We start from the raw sequence: 18,185 nt of genomic DNA, 5'->3' as shown, positions 1-18,185 counted from the left end.
ATGTATTGCACATACTTTCCCCAAACGAGATTTTATTAGGGCACAGAAATTTATGGACTGCAGCTTCTTACAACCCCATCATTCAACAAGTGCTGTGGCTTAAAATAAGTTATGAGAAAAAAAGCAATCTTGTAAACTTTTAAGAAAAATAGGTTTATGTAAGGTCTATTAAATGTTGCTCACTAGTTTGATCATAAAGGCATAAATATAAAGCCCCAAATGTGTGTTGGGTATTACTACCACCATTTTCTTTCCTTGATATTTTAGTCACAATGGCTTCATAATTACACTGTCAAACAGTCTTTACACTAAGAGATGAGCTCCTAATCTTCACAGATTTAACACCTTGTGTTTTTATAAGAAATGCCTTTTTAAAATGATTTGGAGCAGTAACCGGTTTGGCTCAATGGATAGAGCGTCGGCCCTTGCACCGAAGAGTTCTGGGTTCGATTCCAGTTAAGGCCACCTACCTCAGTTGCAGGCTCGATCTGATCCCCAGCCCTGGGAGGCAACCAATTGATTTGTCTCTCTTACATCGATGTTTCTCTCTCTCTCTGTCTCTCCCCCTCCCTTCCACTCTCTCTAAAAATCAATGGAACAGTATCCTTGGGTGGGGATTAACAAAAACAAAACAAATTTAATAAATAAAATAAAAATAAAATGATTTGGCAAATTTTAAAAAAGTAAACACCTAAGAGCATCTTGACTATGAACCTCCAAAAAAGCATTTTAAGTTTAATAAGTGAATTTTATGACATTTTGGTCAATCATTTTTTTAAGGCTTAATCATAAATATCTAAGAAATGTACTACGCAGATTAATTGAGCTGTAGCCTACGTGCATTGGTAAGCCAGCCGGGGTAGGGTGGGTAGAGCTGCAGGAGGAGGTGTATTGGCCAGGCTGACAATTTTGAAGGTTGTTTCTCCCTTAATTTCCCTGCAATATGAAATAAAGGTGCATGGAAGGCACTGCAGGTACTAAGAGTGGCCAGTGAGACTGACATTTTCATTTTCATTCAAACGTTGAAGTGGGCAGAAACCTGCTGCCTGTGTCTCCAAGCAAAACAGAACTAGGGCAGCGCTCAACCTGGATGCACAGGCTTGTCCGCCTCAAGCCTGTACAGGAATAGTGTTTGCAAAATGCAATCCAAACCTGCAAGCTGAGGCAGAGAGGCGGCATCCGGGCTCACGCTGCCTGCCAGGAGCAGAGTGGTGAGAGGTGATGAAATAAGTTTTACTTTGCAAATCTGAGGCAGCAGCAACTTTCTCACAGACTCCCAATCCCCCGGGGACAATCTAGTGGAGGAGTGAAGAACTGGATTAAATTCCATAGGGGGAAATCAAGTGGATTTTCCTGAGGGCAGGAAGCAGGGCAGTGAGAGGGCCAGAAAACCCAGGGAGTGGAGAAAGATATTAGACACTGAATGAAAACTCATAATTGAATAGGCCCCAGTGAGCTGAAGGGTGAATTTCTCCCCAGTGTGATAGTTCCAGTGCAGTTCTCTGGGCTCCTCTGGAGTTGCCCCTCCCAGCCCTGCTCCTTGGTTTCTACTGTCCATTTCCCATTCTTGGACCTCCCCTTCTCCTCCCCCCAACCAAAAGGACCAGAGCAGGAAATAGGAGAGGAATGTGCATCTTCTGGTCCCACCAGCCGTGCATGACCTTAGGCAAATCACTTAAATTAGTTTTTACTCTACAGTTTTATCAAATGTGAGGTAAGTATGACAGTTACCACCTTTCAGGACTGTTACGAGGTTCCTGGCTCATAGTTGCTTCTTAAGAATTGTTAGCTGAGCCCAGTCAGTGTGGCTTGGTGGTTGAGTGTCAGCCTATGAACCAGGAGGTCACGGTTCGATTCTCGGCCAGGGCACATGCGTGGGCTGTGGGTCGATTCCCAGTAGGAGGTATGCAGGAGGCAGCTAATCAGTGATCCTCTCTCATCTTTGATGTTTCTATCTCTTTTCCCTTCCTCTCTGAAATCAATAAAAATATTTTTTTTAAAAAAAGAATTGTTAGCTGAAATAAATCACAGAAGAGTAAAAATAAAAGGCCAAGTCTTGGTTTATAAATAAAATGCCCAAAGTTTTTTAAAAATGCCAATAAATATATAAAACATGTTTGATGCCATTAAAAACAAAGAAATGCTTAACTGTAAAATGTAGCATGCATCAGAAAAGTGTATAAAATATAAATATAAGATGTAATGAATATTTCTAAAGCAAGCACCAGAATAACTAGGCGCAGGTCAAGAAATATTGTGATGCTACCACCCCATATGTCTCTTGAGGTCTCTTTCTGATCACCCCTCCCACACCTCCCTCATTACCAGGACCAGTACTAGGGTGAGGGGCGTGGGCACTTGCCTTAGGAGCAAAGATTAAGGGAGTGCCAAAAACCTCAGTAATCAAGATAATTAGTCAATGTTTTATTGAAATATTTTTAAAAAGAAAAGTTAATGGGGAAAAACCCACGATGGATATAATATAAAAAATTTAAAGAGAGGCTCTACTCCACAAGAGAGAACCAATAAGAATATATCCCAAGACAATGCAAACTAGTTTTCCTGTCTTTGAATTTCATATAAATGGAATTATATATTTATGTTCTCATTTTTGTGTGGATTCTTTTGATCAACATTATGTTCATAAAATTCATCTATCAATTGTGTGCAACTGGAGTTCATTCATTTCTATTTTTGTGTCCTATTTTATAAATGCACTACAGTTAACTTATTTATTTTACTGTTGATGGGATCTGGGTCTGTTTCTTGTTGGGGGCTATTACAAGCAGCACTGCTATGAACATTCTTGTGTGTATGTACTGAACCGATGTTTATGAGCTTCCGGAGGTCAGCAGTTCTCAAAGTGAGGCCTGGGAACCCTTGGGGCTTCCTGAGATCTTTCAGAGGTGCCCATATGTCGAAACTATGTTCATAATAATGCTGAGATGTTACTAGCCTTTCATGCTCATGCTCTCACAAGTGTGCAGTGGAGAGCCAGAGGCAACATGACATTCTGATGATTAATAGAATGTTTCCTGAGTAGTGCTAAATTTTAAAAATTGCTCAGTTTTAATTTCCAACCTGGTAAGTATTGGTAGATATAGCCTACATAAACAAAGGCTCTTGAGGTCCTTAATTTTTAAGAGTGTCAAGGGGTCCTGAAACTAAACTTTTGAGAACTGCTGCTCTAGGGACTACACTGAGAGGAATTACTTGCTCATAGAATATGCATGTTATATAATGCCAAGTGCTTTCCAAAGTAGTGGTGCCAATTTACATTCTAATCACAGTTCCTATTGCTTCACATCCTCTCTATTATTGGTCTTTTTAGCTATTTTTTAATATGGTGGGTGTGTAAAGATATCTCATTATGGTTTTCCTTTTCTCCCCCCTCCCTTTTTTATTGATTTTAGAGAGAGGGGAAGAGAGAGAGATAGAAAAATAGAAATCCATGAGAGAGAAACATCGATTGACTGCCTTCTGCACACCCACCACTGGGGATGGACTCCACAACCTGTGACCTTCTGGTTCATGGGTTGATGCTCAACTACTGAGCCACCCCAGCCAGGCAATGGTTTTTCTTTTTATTTCTTGATTATTAATTAGGAATGTATCCTATGCAAATAGTTAGGGATATGTGTAGAGGTAAGCTACAAGTATCTTCTTTGCAGTCTGCAATGCATTGAAAATAACATAAATGAGCCCTACCTGGTTTGGCTCAGTGGATAGAGCATTGGCCTGTGGACTGAAGGGTCCCAGGTTTGGTTCCAGTCAAGGGCACATGCTGGGGTGTGGTCTCAATCCCCAGTGTGGGGCGTGCAGGAGGTGGCCGATCAATGACTGTCTCTCATCATTGATGTTTCTATCTCTCTCTCCCTCTCCCTTCCACTCTGATATCAATAAACATATATTAGGGAAAAAAAAGAAAATAACATAAATGAACACCTGTAGGCATTGTGCTATGTTGACATAATGGAACTCAGTGCAACCATTAAAAATACTATTATAGATATGTATTTATCGGCATGACTTTAGCGAAAGAACAATGATGTTATATAATGCCAGAACAATATACCAAACAACATATACAAAAGGATATAATCTAATAAAAGAGAAACATGCAAATTGACCGCACCTCCACTATGCCCCAAGTCACACCCACCAGCCAGTCAGAGCGACTGTATGCAAATTAACCCAACCAAGATGGCGGCTGGCAGCCATGGAGCTGGAGCAATCAGGAGGCTTGGTTGCCCTGGCGATGGAGGAAGCCAAGCTTCCCACCTGCCCTGGCCAGCTGAGGCCTCTGCTCAAGGCAACAAAGTTTCAATTATAGATGATAAATAAATCCCAGATACCTGCTTCCAGCCAGCCTCCACTGGGAGCTTGGGTGGCTGGGGGCTGTGGCCAGCCTGCAAACAGCCATCAGCTCCTCACCCAGGATGGCCACACCCTCATGGGTGAGGGTCCCCGCTGGGGGGCTTGGCCAGCCTGCAAACAGCCCTCAGCTCCTCACCCAGGCTGGCCAGGCACCCCAGTGGGGACCCCCACCCTGAAGGGGCTGTGGCCAGCCTGAAAACGGCCCTCAGCCCCTCACCCAGGCTGGCCAGGCAACCCAGCAGGACCCTCACCCTGATTGGGGACACCCTTAAGGGCAAACCAGCCGGCCCCCACCCATGCACCAGGCCTCTATCCTATATAATAAAAGGGTAATATGCAAATTTACCCTAACAGCAGAACGACTGGGAATGACTGGTCACTATCACACACACTGACCACCAGGGGGCAGACGCTCAATGAAGGACTGCCCCCTGGTGGTCAGTGCGCTCCCACAGGGGAAGCTCTGCTCAGCCACAAGCCAGGCTGATGGCTGCCAGTACAGCGGTGGTGGTGGGAGCCTCTCCCGCCTCCTCAGCAGTGCTAAGGATGTCTGACTGCAGCTTAGGCCTGCTCCCCGCTGGCAAGTGGACATCCCCCGAGGGCTCCTGGGCTGCCAGGGGGATGTCTGACTGCTAGCTTAGGCCCAATCCCCTGGGGAGTGGGCCTAAGCCAGCAGGTGGTCATCCCCTGAGGGGTCCCAGACTGCGAGAGGGCACAGGCCGGGCTGAGGGCCCCCCCACCCCGAGTGCACAAATTTTTGTGCACCAGGCCTCTAGTGTTATATAATCTTCCAAAAAGAGCCAAAAAAAAAAAAAAAGTAATATTGGTGTTTTGGGATGGATACATAAAGGATAATTTATATTTTCTTCATTATATTGGTTTATATATTCTGACTTTCCAGTATGAATATGTATTTCTTTTATTTTCCTTTAAGCTCTCCTTTTCCATTCCCTGTCTCTTCCTGAGATACTGTGCTAGGTGTTTGACAAACATCTCATTTTGTTACTGGAAAGGGACCTGGCCCTCAGTGGGTCTGCCCAGAGCCGGCTAATGTGTGGGTTCTTGGCTTCATGCAGGAAAAATTTCACAACCAAAGTCCAGGTGAAGTTTGGAGGACATTTATTAAAGCTGAGGACAGTGCCCTACCTGATTTGGCTCAGTGGATAGAGCATCGGCCTCTGGACTGGAGGATCCCAGGTTCGATTCCAGTCAAGGGCACATGCCCTTGTTTCAGGCTCAATCCCCAGTAGGGGGCGTGCAGGAGGCAGCCGATCAATGACTCTCTCATCACTGATGTTTCTATCTCTCTCTCCCTTCCTTTCTGAAATCAATAAAAATATATATTTTAAAAAAAAAAAAAAAAGCTGGGGACAGTGAAACAAGAAAGGGTTGGGGAAATGAGCCTGGGTTGGTTTGATTTGGTGCACTAAGAAGTCAGAAAGAAGGGAGCCTTGGGGACAGGTTCAAGGGGTTTCCCGGAGATGAACTGCCACTGCCCATTGCTGCTCTGATTGCAAGCCTCTGGGGTCCCTTAGATTTGAAGAGATGTAGAGTTTAGGAGATGGGTGCCTATGGAGGAAAAGGGGGTCAGGGAGAGAGGCGCAGGCGTGTTCCTGGGAGGGAAAGTGCACTCTGGGACCTTCGATTTTGAGGGGTTTTAAAGGCTGGGCTTTTTAGGGAGGTCTTAGGGGAGGATCAGTAGAATATTCATCAGCTTTATGCTGATGCACCAAAATGAGATTTATTCTCTTAACTTCATCTGTCCTGGGGTGTGGTTGGCAAATGGCACTGATTGGATTTCTGTTATCTGTCTCCCTGGGTAGGGTGATATAAAGCTATTTACTTTCTGGTTGGGGAAAAGTGCAAACCATTTACCTTTTTTTTTTTCTTTTTAAAAAATTCATCTTTATTGTTGAAAATATTTTTAAGAAGGCATTATAAATGTCCCATTTTCTCGTAAGTGTCCTTGGTTTAGGGAAGACAGGATTTGCTAGGTGGCTGCAAACTGCTGTCTAACTATCAGTCTCGGTGTCCTGCTTTGCTTGTCCTGGCTTACTGGCCTGTCTCAATTTAAGCCTCAAAACAATCCAGAGGATGAGTAATTCAGAAACTGGATCTGGGGGGAATCACTTGAGAAGGCTAGAGACAGGCCTTTATTCCTGTCTGAGAATTGTTCACTGTGGACATCCATTGCCCCCAAGCCATTGGCCACTCCTCTGCACACTGTTGTCTGGCTCTGACTTGTTCATGGGTGAGAGAATGAGGGATTTCTGGAAAATACAGTTGATGTGCCTATTGGGTACCATGAATTGGGAAAGAGTTAAGGACTACATTCTTGTCATCATGCAGCTAACATTCTGTAAGAAAAGACACAATAAAGAGTACCAATAAATATGAAGTATAGTGCAGGAAATAAGTGCTATGAAGATAAACAAGGATAAGGTTATAGAAAATGAAGTGCTATTCCACATAGGGTGATCCAAAGGGGCTGTCTCTTCCCATTTGCATATATGCTATATGTTATGATCTGGGGGAAAAGATTTTTAAAAAGGTAGACTTTTGCTTGTTTTCTTTATTCTAGTCATGGCACATTGAAAATGTGGTCGTAAGCAATGATATGCCAAGTTCTGCTGATAGAACTCCTTTACAAATGGCATCTAATATGGCTATTTTCAGACTATTTTCATCTTCATCTCACCAACTGAGAATCATAAGTTAATCTAATTAGTTATTTACTTAGCTTCTATAATTTAAACTTGGGCTATGAAACATCAGCAAAACATAAGGCTATTAATTATGCCAACAATCACTGTCTTAAGGTGCTTTGTGATTTTCGAAGCATGTCTACATGTATTATTTTATATGAATTTCTCAATACCCCATGACACTGGAGGAATTTTTGAGAGGATAAATGTTTTGATCCCCATTTAGTGGTGTTCCCTTGCTCTCCTAGGTAAAGCATGCATTCTGCTTCTTTGAGAATTGTGAGGTCAATAATTCCCACTAGAAATTACAGAGAACTGAGATATTTCTGGGAAGTATATATGAATTGGAAAGATAATGATTGTTCCATTTTCTTGAAATAAATTCACTACTTTCTGCCATACATTTGGGGCAGGGGGGTTAATTCTCACCTGAGGATATTTTTCCATTGATTTCAGAGAGAGTGGAAGAGAGGGAAAGACAGGGAGAAACATCAATGTGAGAGAAACACATCGATTGGTTGCCTGCTGCACGTGCCCTGACAGGGAGGAGCCTGAAACGGAGGTATGTGCCCTTGGCGGAATTGAGCCCGGGACCCTTTGGTCCAAAGGCCAACACTGTATCTACTGAGCCAAACCGGATGAGGCTCCATTGATTTTTTTAGAGAGAGTGGAAGGGAGAGGGAGAGACAGAGAAAAATATCTATGCGAGAGAGACACATTAATTGGTTGCCTCCTGCATGCACCTGGATGAGGGCCAGGGACCCTGCAACCTAGGTAAAAACTTGACCTTGACCAGAGTCAAACCCGGGATCCCTCAGTCTGTGGGCAATGCTCTATCCACTGAGCAAAACCAGCTAGGGCCTGCCAAACGTTTTTAATGGAATGTATTGGTGTTACATTGGCCAATAAAATTATATAGGTTTCAAATGTACAACTCTGCACATTGCATTGAGCGCTCATCATTGAAAGTCTAGTCTCCTTCCATCACCATTTATTCCCCCTTTTCCCTTTTCTACCTCCCCCCCCTCCCCTTCCCCTCTGATAATCACCATACTGTTGTTTGTGTCCATGAGTTTGTAGGGTTTTTTGCTTAATCACTTCATCTGTTTCCCTTCTGACAGTTGTCAGTCTGTTCTCTGTATCTGGGTTTCTTTTGTTCATTAGATTCCACTTATAAGTGAAATCATATGGTATTTGTCTTTCTCTGACTGGCTTATTTCACTGAGCATGATGCCCTCTAGGCCCTTCTTGCTATCACAAAAGGTAAGATTGTCTTTCTTATGGCCAAGTAGAATTCCACTGTGTAATTCATATTTTTAATCCACTCCTCTACTTATGTGCCTTGGGCTACTTCCAAATCTTGGCTATTGTAAATAATGCTGCAGTGAACATAGTGGTGCATGTATTCTTTTGAATCAGTGTTTCGGGTTTCTTCGGAAGTGAAATCACTGGGTCATAAGGCAGTTCCATTTTTTATTTTTCTTAGGAAATGCCATACTGTTTTCCACAGTGGCTGCACCAATCTGCATTCCCCCCAAAAATGCACAGCAGTTCCCTTTTCTCCACATCCTCGCCAACACTTGTCTTTTGTGGATTTATTGATGATAGCCATTCTGACAGGTGTGAGGTGATGTCTCATTGTGGTTTTAATTTGCATTTCTCTGATGATTAGTGACTTTGAGCATCTTTTCATATGTCTATTGGCCATTTGTGCTCTTTGGAGAAGTGTCTATTCAGGTCCTTTGCTGTAAGAAATAGTTTGCTATAAATTTCAATTCTTTATCTCCTCTTAGTTACACATAAGAAAGAAACTATTCACCAAATTAAGACTATGCATCTCTACTATAAAGCACATTAATCAACATGATAGTTATCTTTGTGAGAAAAAGAAAATGTTTGAGGAACTGTTCAATTTACATATAGGGAAACATTCTCCATTACTTGTTACCCGTAATTAGACAGACAGTCAATATTAGTTTCCAGCACAGGAAACGGCACACTCAACCTGGGTTCCTGAGGAAGGTAATGAGGGTTGTTGACAAAGTGTGGGCAGGTTTTAAGGAAAAGAAAAGGTGAAAGAAGCTTAAGCTTTGGGGTTCTTCGCTCACATGGCCTCTTCCAAGGCTCTGCCCCTAAGTCTGTCATCCAGTGTTTTGTGCTCTTGTTCTTAAAGAGAGCTCTCAAAATTATTTATGCTTCACGCGCCACAAAACCTGGTTCTGCCACAAGCAAAGGACAGTGAAGCAACTCCCTGGCCAGCACCCTCTCCATCCTAGGTCTGACGGGGCAAGAGGAAGAAGCAATTACTGGAACCTGGAGAGAGAAGTGTAGCTGTAGAGGAAGGCTGCCTGGCAGACACCATAGTAAACCAGCTACACCCAACGCAGAGCCTAAGGACAGAGAGAGGAGGGGAAAACCCACTTCAACCTCACTCGTCTCCCTTCAGTTCTGCCAGTGCCTGCCACTGGCTGAACCAAACTAAAGCCAAAGGGTAAGGGGAGTCAGTTTCTCTAGCCCATCATGGTCAAAAGCTTGGGTCACAGAAACAGAAATAGCCGCCACACACTGCTTACAGCGTTAACAGCTTCTAAAGACAGCACTCCATGAGTGAGAGCGCCTCTGCTGTGCTCTGTCACATCTATTACTGTACGGCAAGGCATGGGTGTAATATACTCTGTGCAGTCAGTATGTTCATGTAGTGGCACATAAGCCATATTCTAATAAATAAAATCTCGTTTTTCTAATGGTGTAATTCCAAGTGAGAGCCAACTTTTAGAAACTGAGCTAACTTTGAAAAAGCATTTTATCTTAGGAAAATAATTTGGGCTACAGTTTGCCTCTTCAAGGTAAGGAGAAAATTCTGGCACAAAGCAGACTCTCCATAGTTAGTAGTGGAGTGAATGAATAAATAATCCTACAATTCAAACATTCTATGATCTTATCTTCCTTTCTGATTGACCAAATGTCGGAGGCTTTAAACAATCGGATTTCACTCTGTTTCTATCAAACAATCAATGACTGAGAGACAGATTTGCCTGGAACTGGGAGTCTATTTTTTAAAGGAAACCCTTTACTTTTTCTTAAATCCTCTGTAAGGGTGGGAGATACCTTTGGAATAATGGACATGAAATTATTTTATAAATGTTGGTTTTCATATTCAATAATGCCTCTCTTTCAGGACACTGTTAAACCTGAAAGTTAAAACCCCCAGTCTGTCACTGTTCTTTGACCCAGTGGTATCCTGTGATTTTATGTGACAGGATATGATTGTTGTTCAGCTTGATGTGGAAGCATTAGAAAAACAAACAGACATATTGAGGTTGTAAGTAGAGAAGTATGTGTCACCTGAAGTTGAAAGGACAGAGAAGAGATTAACAAACAAACAAACAAACAAAACAAGGAAAGCAATAGTGAGCAGCAGATTTAGGGGGTGCGCATTGGGATGCTGAGCAATATTAGACACAGCACAGGGGCAACTGGGGAGCAGTGACAATGCAGCTCTACTGTAGGGTGTTATTGGTTCCACCACGTGAAATTGTACTGCAGATCAAAAATGTTTGAATGTAGTAATTTCATATTTCTTTGCATAGAGCCCTTACTACTAAATAGTGTTATAGCTTGTGCAGGCCTTCATCTGCACTCACTGTAGCAGTCCTGGAAGAAATCACTATTACAGCACAAATGGAATAACAGAGGTCCATAGTTCTATCTCCAGAATCATTAAGAAGCAGTTAAATTATATTTAGTATACTCTGGGAGAGGGAACTGTGTAACACATAAGAGGAAAATATTTATCTAGAAAGTTAAAATGTTTCCGTGTTTAATAGGGTCAGGTTCATATTTACATGAATATTTCTTCTTCTGCATTGTGTGTGTGTGTTGTATATATTTAGAGTGGGCCATCTATATTAGCACAAGGAATACCCAAAAGAAAAAACAAAATGGAGAGATGGGAAGGAGAGTAGATAGTCATACAGTAAATGCCTTTTGTGTCCCTGATACTACAGACCCAAATTTAACAGAGGATCCAGATGGGTCCCTGATGCGGTATCCTGGTTAATTTTTGTTTAACCCTCACCTGAGGATACATTTTTATTTTTATTTATTTAGAGAGAGAGCAAGGGAGGGCGGGAGGGAGAGAGAGAGAGAGAGAGAGAGAGAGAGAGAAGGAGAGAAAGAGAGAGCGATCAGTTGCCTTCCATACGTGCCCCAACTAAGGAATTGAACCCACAACCTAAGTGTGTGTCCTGACCAGGAACTGAACCTACAATCTTTATTTTTTAAAAATATTTTTTATTGATTTCAGAGAGAGGAAAGGAGGGAGGGAGAGAGAGAGAAGCGAGTGAGCGAGAGAGAGAGAGAGAGAGCGAGCGAGCGAGAGAGATCTATCAATAACGAAAGAGAATCATCAATTGGCTGTCTCCTGAACGCCTCCTACTGGGGTCCGAGCCCACAACCTGGGCATGTGCCCTGACCAAGAATTGAATCATAACCTCCTGGTTCATGGGTCAATGCTCAATCACTGATCTACACCTGCTGGTTGAATCTGCAACCTTTTTGGTATAAGGGACCATGCTCCCATCAACTGAGCCACACAGCCAAGCTAGATCCTCTGTTAGATTTAACTGTATCTGTCTGGGGGTTCTGAGAATGAGATGATATTCTACTGTACACTTATCATGGGAAAATGTGATTTCAAATTTATTTATTTGTTTATTTATTTGTTGAATCGTTATGGTTGAGAGAATTACATATGTCTCCTTTTTATTCCCCCATTGTCCCCCTCTACTCATATCCCACCCACCCCAGGCCTAGACTACCCTATTTATTGTCTGTGTCCATGGGTAATGCATCTATACATATACTAGTAAGTTATTTGGTTAATTTCTCCTCCCCCCTTTCCGTCTGAGATCCAGCAGTCTGTTCCATGTTTCCATGCCTCTGGTTCCATTTTATTCAAGAGTTTATTTTGTTCATTAGATTCCTTGTTTGTTTATTTTGATTTTTAGATTCAATTGTTGATAGATATGTATTTATCGCCATTTTATTGTTCATATTTTTTAAATCCCTCCTCCTCCTCCTCCTCTTCCTCCTCCTCCTCCTCCTTCTCCTTCTCCTCCTTCTTCTTCTCCCCTCCTCCTCCTCCTCCTCCTCCCCCTCCTCCTCCTCCTCCTCCTCCTCCTCCTCCTCCTCCTCCTCCTCCTCCTCCTCCTCCTCCTCCTCCTTCTTCTTCTTCTTCTTCTTCTTCTTCTTCTTCTTCTTCTTCTTCTTCTTCTTCTTCAAGACCCTTCAACATTTCACATATTATTGGTTTGATGGTGATGAATTCCTTTAATTTTTTCTTGGCTGTGAAGCTCTTTATCTGACCTTCAATTCTAAATGAAAGCTTTGCTTGGTAGAGTAATCTTGGTTGTAGGTCCTTACTTTTGATCAGTTTGAATATTTCTGGCCACTCCCTTCTGGCCTGCAAAGTTTCTGTTGAGAAATCAGTTGACAGTCATATGGGCTTTCCCCATAGGTAACTAACTGCTTTTCTCTTGCTGCATTTAAGATTTTCTCATTGCCTTTAATCTTTGGAATTTTAATTATTATGTGTCTTGGTGTTAGTCTCTTTGGGTTCCTCTTGTTTGGGACTCTCTGCACTTCCTGGACTTGTAAGTCTGTTTCTTTCACCAGTTAAGGGAAGGTTTCTAACATTCTTTTTTTCTTTTTTCCTCATTATTTCATCAAATAGGTTCTCAATGTCTTGCTCTCTCTCATCTCCTTCTGGCACCCCCATGATGCAAATAGTGGTATGCTTAAAGTTGTCCCAGAGGCTCCTTACACTAACTTCATATTTTTGGATTCTTTTTTTCTTTTTGTTCTTCTGATTGGTATTTTTTGCTTCCTTGTATTCCAAAGCACTTATTTGATTCTCATTGTCCTCTACTCTTCTGTTGAATCCCTGCAAATTATTCTTCAATTCCATTGGTGCACTTTCATTTCTAACTGGTCCTGTTTTGTGTCGTTGATGTTTTCACTAAGTTCCCTGAAGTTATAACTAAGTTCCTTGAAGGCCAATTGGCTGTGTGAACCCACTATGACTACAGCAAAAGAGCTGCTGAGCTGGAGATGCCCCTTAGGAGCAGGACTTGCTTCAGTGGGGCTTTGGTGCTCACCGACTCCACCCCTTGAGTGTGATGCTCATGGATGTTGTAGGTTGTAATCTGGCATGGTCTAAAGCTGACCACTGGGTGCACTGGCTCTGGGGCCTCCCAGGAGGTGCAAAGTTAGTCACTGCCTGTACCCTGACTGAGGCCACTTGGCATGAGCTACAGAGCAATCTGAAGACCCCTGCTACTTGTGTTGGGCTTAATAGTACCCAGGAGAGGCCAAGCTGTGAACCAGGGTAGGCTGCCACCAGTGCCAGGCCTGGGACTATTTAGCAAGCACACTGAGGCCAGCTGCTGCTTGTTTGAGAGATTTTAGGCAAGTCTGAAGCCTGAGTCAGGACAGGCCGTTTAAATGAAAAAGCCATGGCAAATAACTTGGGTGGAGCTGAAAATTGGGTGGGGCAGGGTCTCAGGGAAGGGCGAACAGTGTGGGCCAGGTTGATGGAGACTCAAGATATGGCAACTGCTTGTTGGCATTGTGGCAGGGAGGTCTCAGCAAAGGACCAATGACCTCTACCAGCACTTTCGTCTGGGAGAAAGCTGCCCCCCATTCTTGCCCTGATGCCAGACAATTTAGTTCCTCCCCGTATGTCCCTGGATCCTTTCAAGTTGCTGCCCTAGTGCTGGAGCTCAGAGTGAGTGAGTTTAAGTAAGTCCATGAACTGGTCCTTCAAGAGGAATGCCTGGGAGTCCAACAACCCTCAGTGACCCTGAAACACAATCTTTGCTGATTTTTACAGCCCAAAGTTACAGGGGCTTCTCTTCCTTGCACTGGAACCCTGGGCTGAGGGGTCTGGTATGGGGCTGGGACCCCTTGCTCCTCATGGGGACCTTTGCAGCCAAAATATCTCTCCCAATTAAAAAAAAAAAATGCCGCCCTAACCGGTTTGGCTCAGTGGATAGAGCGTCGGCCTGCGGACTGAAAGGTCCCAGGTTCAATTCCGGCCAAGGGCATGTACCTCGGTTGCAGGCACATCCCCAATAGGGAGTGTGCAGAAGGCAGCTGATCTGTTTCTCTCCCATCGATGTTTCTAACTCTCTATCCCTCTCCCTTCCTCTCTGTAAAAAATCAATAAAATATATATATTTAAAAAAAAAAAAAATGCCACACATGAGTGCCAGGCCAGCCCATTCAGCACCTCTGCCCCTCCTCCCAGTTTTAATGTGGCTTCTTTACTTCTCTGGTTGTATGATTTCCATTCAGCCAGATTTCAGGAATGTATTTATTGCCATTTTATTGTATTTATTAAATTCAAACCAAGTTAGCTCCCAGGTTTGAAGTAGACCGAGGCATCATTCACTTTTGAATGATGGTTGTTCTGTAGTTTAGTTGTAATTTTGATGTGGTTGTTAGAGGCGAGGCAGAGCCATGTTTACCCATGCCACCATCTTGGCCCTCCTCCTCTCCGTGATTTTAATTTTAATTCTAAAAGTCTTCAGCATGAATATCCTGGAAGTTGTAAGGAAACAGTGATGTCTCCTTATGAAAGTCTTTCTTGCTTTTTGTTTCTCTTTCTCGCCACCTACATTACTTGTTGACTCTTTCTCTTTTTTCTCTCCTCCCCTATCCCTACACTTTATCTTTGTTCTTTAGTTGAAAATATTTCTTCTTATTATTGAACAGAATTTTTTAACCCTTGCTTTTACTTTTAAAGGTTGAAGGGTGAAGTAACTTAGATCCCTATTTTTTTGAAGTCATACAACTAAAGCCATTTTAAAAAAAATCTATGTAGAAAAAAATGTCCTCACCAATGCAAGCACACATACACATATGCTGTGAGTATTAACAAGGTAACATGGCCAATTGTATTATTCAGAATAATGTCCATTGGACTCATTCATTCTTCATCATGGCTGAACTGAAGTTAAGGAGCTAAGATCTTTAAGAAATCAACAAGGTGAGCTCTTAGGGAATCACAATTTTTTTTAAAAGAGTTATGCCAATGACCACATTTTAGCAGAATGTACAGGTGTGTACATGTAGAAAGATCTTGATCTACTTTCTCAAGTCAGATTCAGGTTAGGAGCCAACAGTAAACCTGAAGAATTCAAAGTTTGTGTGCCAGCAGCTGCATCACCAGGCAGAATCTTCACTCAGCAAAACAGAACTCTTGAGCACACTGTCTTGTGTAGAAAAAATTTCTATTCTATTTTTGTTTTGTTGCGACCTAACCATGTTTATAGTTATCTCCAAGAGTGTTGGTAATTCCATTTTGGAAGACAGAATGGATGTTACTAATTCTTCAGTAACAGCAAATAATTTGTCTAGCTCTAAGTCCTTGTGCTAGGTGTTGGGAATGCAGACAGGACATAATTTCCTGCTCTGAAGGGACTTATATTTCATTGGGCAATGAAAAGGTGGGAAATATATGAAAGACTTATTTTTAAACAATATATTAGTTACATTTTCAAATAATATGCTCAACATATTTTTCTTCAACCTCCAAAAATGAATCCAGGAGTGGGTGTTGAGCGGGGTGAGATGCAGTAAGCACACTATTTTGCCTGTATATCCAGACATTTCATTTATATTTACAATTTGGTAGTATATTAACAATTTATCTTTTGTTTATTGATTTTTTTTTTTACCTCCCCACTGATTGGTAAGATAGCAGAGATCTCTGAAATTATATATAATAATACAAGTGGCAACTACTGATAAGAGGTACAGCTACATCAAGAAGTTTGAGAATCACAGAACAATGCTGCAGCCAGTGGTGCCTGGGCCTCTACACCCTACCAGGAATATGATCTTGTCATAGACACTTACACATGCCCCCTAATGAGCTACATTTGATAGGAGCCAATAAGAACACTAAACTAGATCTCAGCACACACCCATGGGCCATTCTCAAAATAGTGCTGTGGTGAACTGCACTCATCCTAGCAGGACATGAGTAGCAGGAGGTTCTGCAGAGTGAGGTGGGCAGGCTGCCTTAGGGAACGTGGGCAGAAAGTACATACATGGTAAAAAGCTAACTACAGAGGAAGTCTTGGCATTGCCTGGCTCTGCTATAGTTTGAGAACCCTCAGGACCCTGCCCATCCCCAGAGGAGAACCTGGGGGAGCAAAAAGAAGACTGATAGGCCCTCATGGCCTCTTTGGAAAACACTCCCTTTCCTAACAGATTATTGTCAAGGTTCAGGGAGAAGGTGTTGGGTTCATGGTCTCCCATCCTGGGTTTAGGACTCCAAGTGCAAAGGCTCCAACTTAAGGAGGGGCCTATTGCCACTCTCTGGGCAACTCCCAGGCCATCTGGGTTTTTCATTCTCTCATTCTTCTTCATTGACACTGGAAAGAAATAATCCATGGGTGAAAAGAAGGGTGTTCCTCAAAATATTACTGTGGACTTTACCCCGAAGGAATGGGATACTCTGAACACTGCTCAGAGCATCCTGCATAGAGATTTGATGCTGAGGGGTCACAGGGACCCAGCCCTTTGGGGGAAGACTGCACTCCCCTATGAATGAGGGCCCTAGCCTTGGAAATGACTTGAGTCATTGACTAAGAACTATGAAATATGCACCTGAGCCAGGGGTGCACATTTGGTGGATTGTGTTTTTGCTCTTTATTCACCAGGGAAAAGTTTTATTTTCAAATCAAGTTTATTAAAATATAATTTACATATATAAATTGTACCCATTTAAAGTATATAGATTGATGAGTTTGGAAAGATATGTTGCACGTGTGTAACCATCACCACAATCAAGTTAGAACATTACCATCACTCCCCAAATTTCCTTGTGATTTTTTCCAGTCACACCGGTACCCACCACCTTGCCCTCAGGCAAGCACTGCTTTACTTTCCATGATTATAGATATAGAATAGTTTTGCTTTGTCTAGAACATCATATAAATGGAACCATACGTATTGCCCAGGCTGACCAGCAGCCCCTGAATTACGGATAAACAGATTACTCCGACAGTTTCACTGTTGGGGAGAGGGCTAAGGGGCTTGCCTGGCTCAAGGGTCCTAGCAGCCTCGATTGCCTGCCTCGTTAGGCTTTTATTGGAATTTTTATCTTTAGGTATAATCAGTAGGGTGAGTAATCTTGGGAGGACACATGTGTTTACATTGTCCTCTAGGCAAGGGCATCCAGGGATTAAGCATAAGGATTCCAGTAAACACCCGGGGGTCTACACATGCACAGGCTTGTTTGGAAAGGTTAAAGAATAATTAGGGGCACCACCTTCAACACTCCCCTAAGTCTCCCCTAAGTCAGAATTCTGATAAAGAGGGCAGGCTGCCTTCCACACACTTCTCTTTTCTCAGATTGTCCTCCTTACAACTTTCCAACCAAGTCTTGTGTGCTCCCCAACACAGTATGCCACCTTTGAGTCTGGCTCCTTTTATTTAGTTTAATGCTTTTTATATTTATCCATGTCATTACATGTTTCAGAAGTTCCATTCTTTTTATTGCTGAGTAGTATTCTGTTGTATGGATGTACCATAATTTACCCATTTACCAGTTGATGGACATATACGTTGTTTCCAGTTTTTACTCTTATGAATGAAGTTACTGTGAACATTCATGCATAAAGAAAAAAGGCTGCAGTTCTAGCAAGTTCAATAGCTAGAACAGCTTGGCAGGTGATAAAGAGAGGACTCAAGTAGTTGATGAGCTGAATTCTGAAGAGCAACTGGTTTTATAAAAAGCAGCTATAACCAAGTTAGCGGGGGTGGAGGGGTGGGAATGAGGGTGGGGAAGAGTCTGTATTGAGCTGAGAAGACTGCTGATTAGGTGTCTTTCAATTGCATGGGAAAATGGATTGCAAAATCATTAGCAGGACAGAATAACACATACACAGGCGTTTTCTTTTGACATGGGCTAGAATTGAGCCAATACTGGCAGACTCAAACTTTTCCTTGCTACGTCTTCAGCATATGTTTGAAGCCTGCCAGGCAGCATGGACAAAGAACTCCATCTCCAGAGTTAGAAAGACAACTGGT

The 18,185-nt window shown here is 42.6% G+C and overlaps 1 protein-coding gene across 6 annotated transcripts in view; it reads left to right on the top strand.

Annotated features, from left to right (window-relative positions):
* CRYBG1 (crystallin beta-gamma domain containing 1) overlaps nt 1-18,185 on the top strand; it is a 195,978-nt gene that overhangs the window by 107,044 nt on the left and 70,749 nt on the right. The gene's annotated exons all lie outside the window — the stretch shown is intronic.

This window comes from Myotis myotis, unplaced genomic scaffold, assembly GCF_014108235.1.
Source record: "Myotis myotis isolate mMyoMyo1 unplaced genomic scaffold, mMyoMyo1.p scaffold_m19_p_7, whole genome shotgun sequence".
Lineage (NCBI taxonomy): Eukaryota > Metazoa > Chordata > Mammalia > Chiroptera > Vespertilionidae > Myotis > Myotis myotis.
The sequence above is the reverse complement of the archived record's forward strand: the minus strand, read 5'-3'. Positions and strand labels throughout refer to the sequence as shown.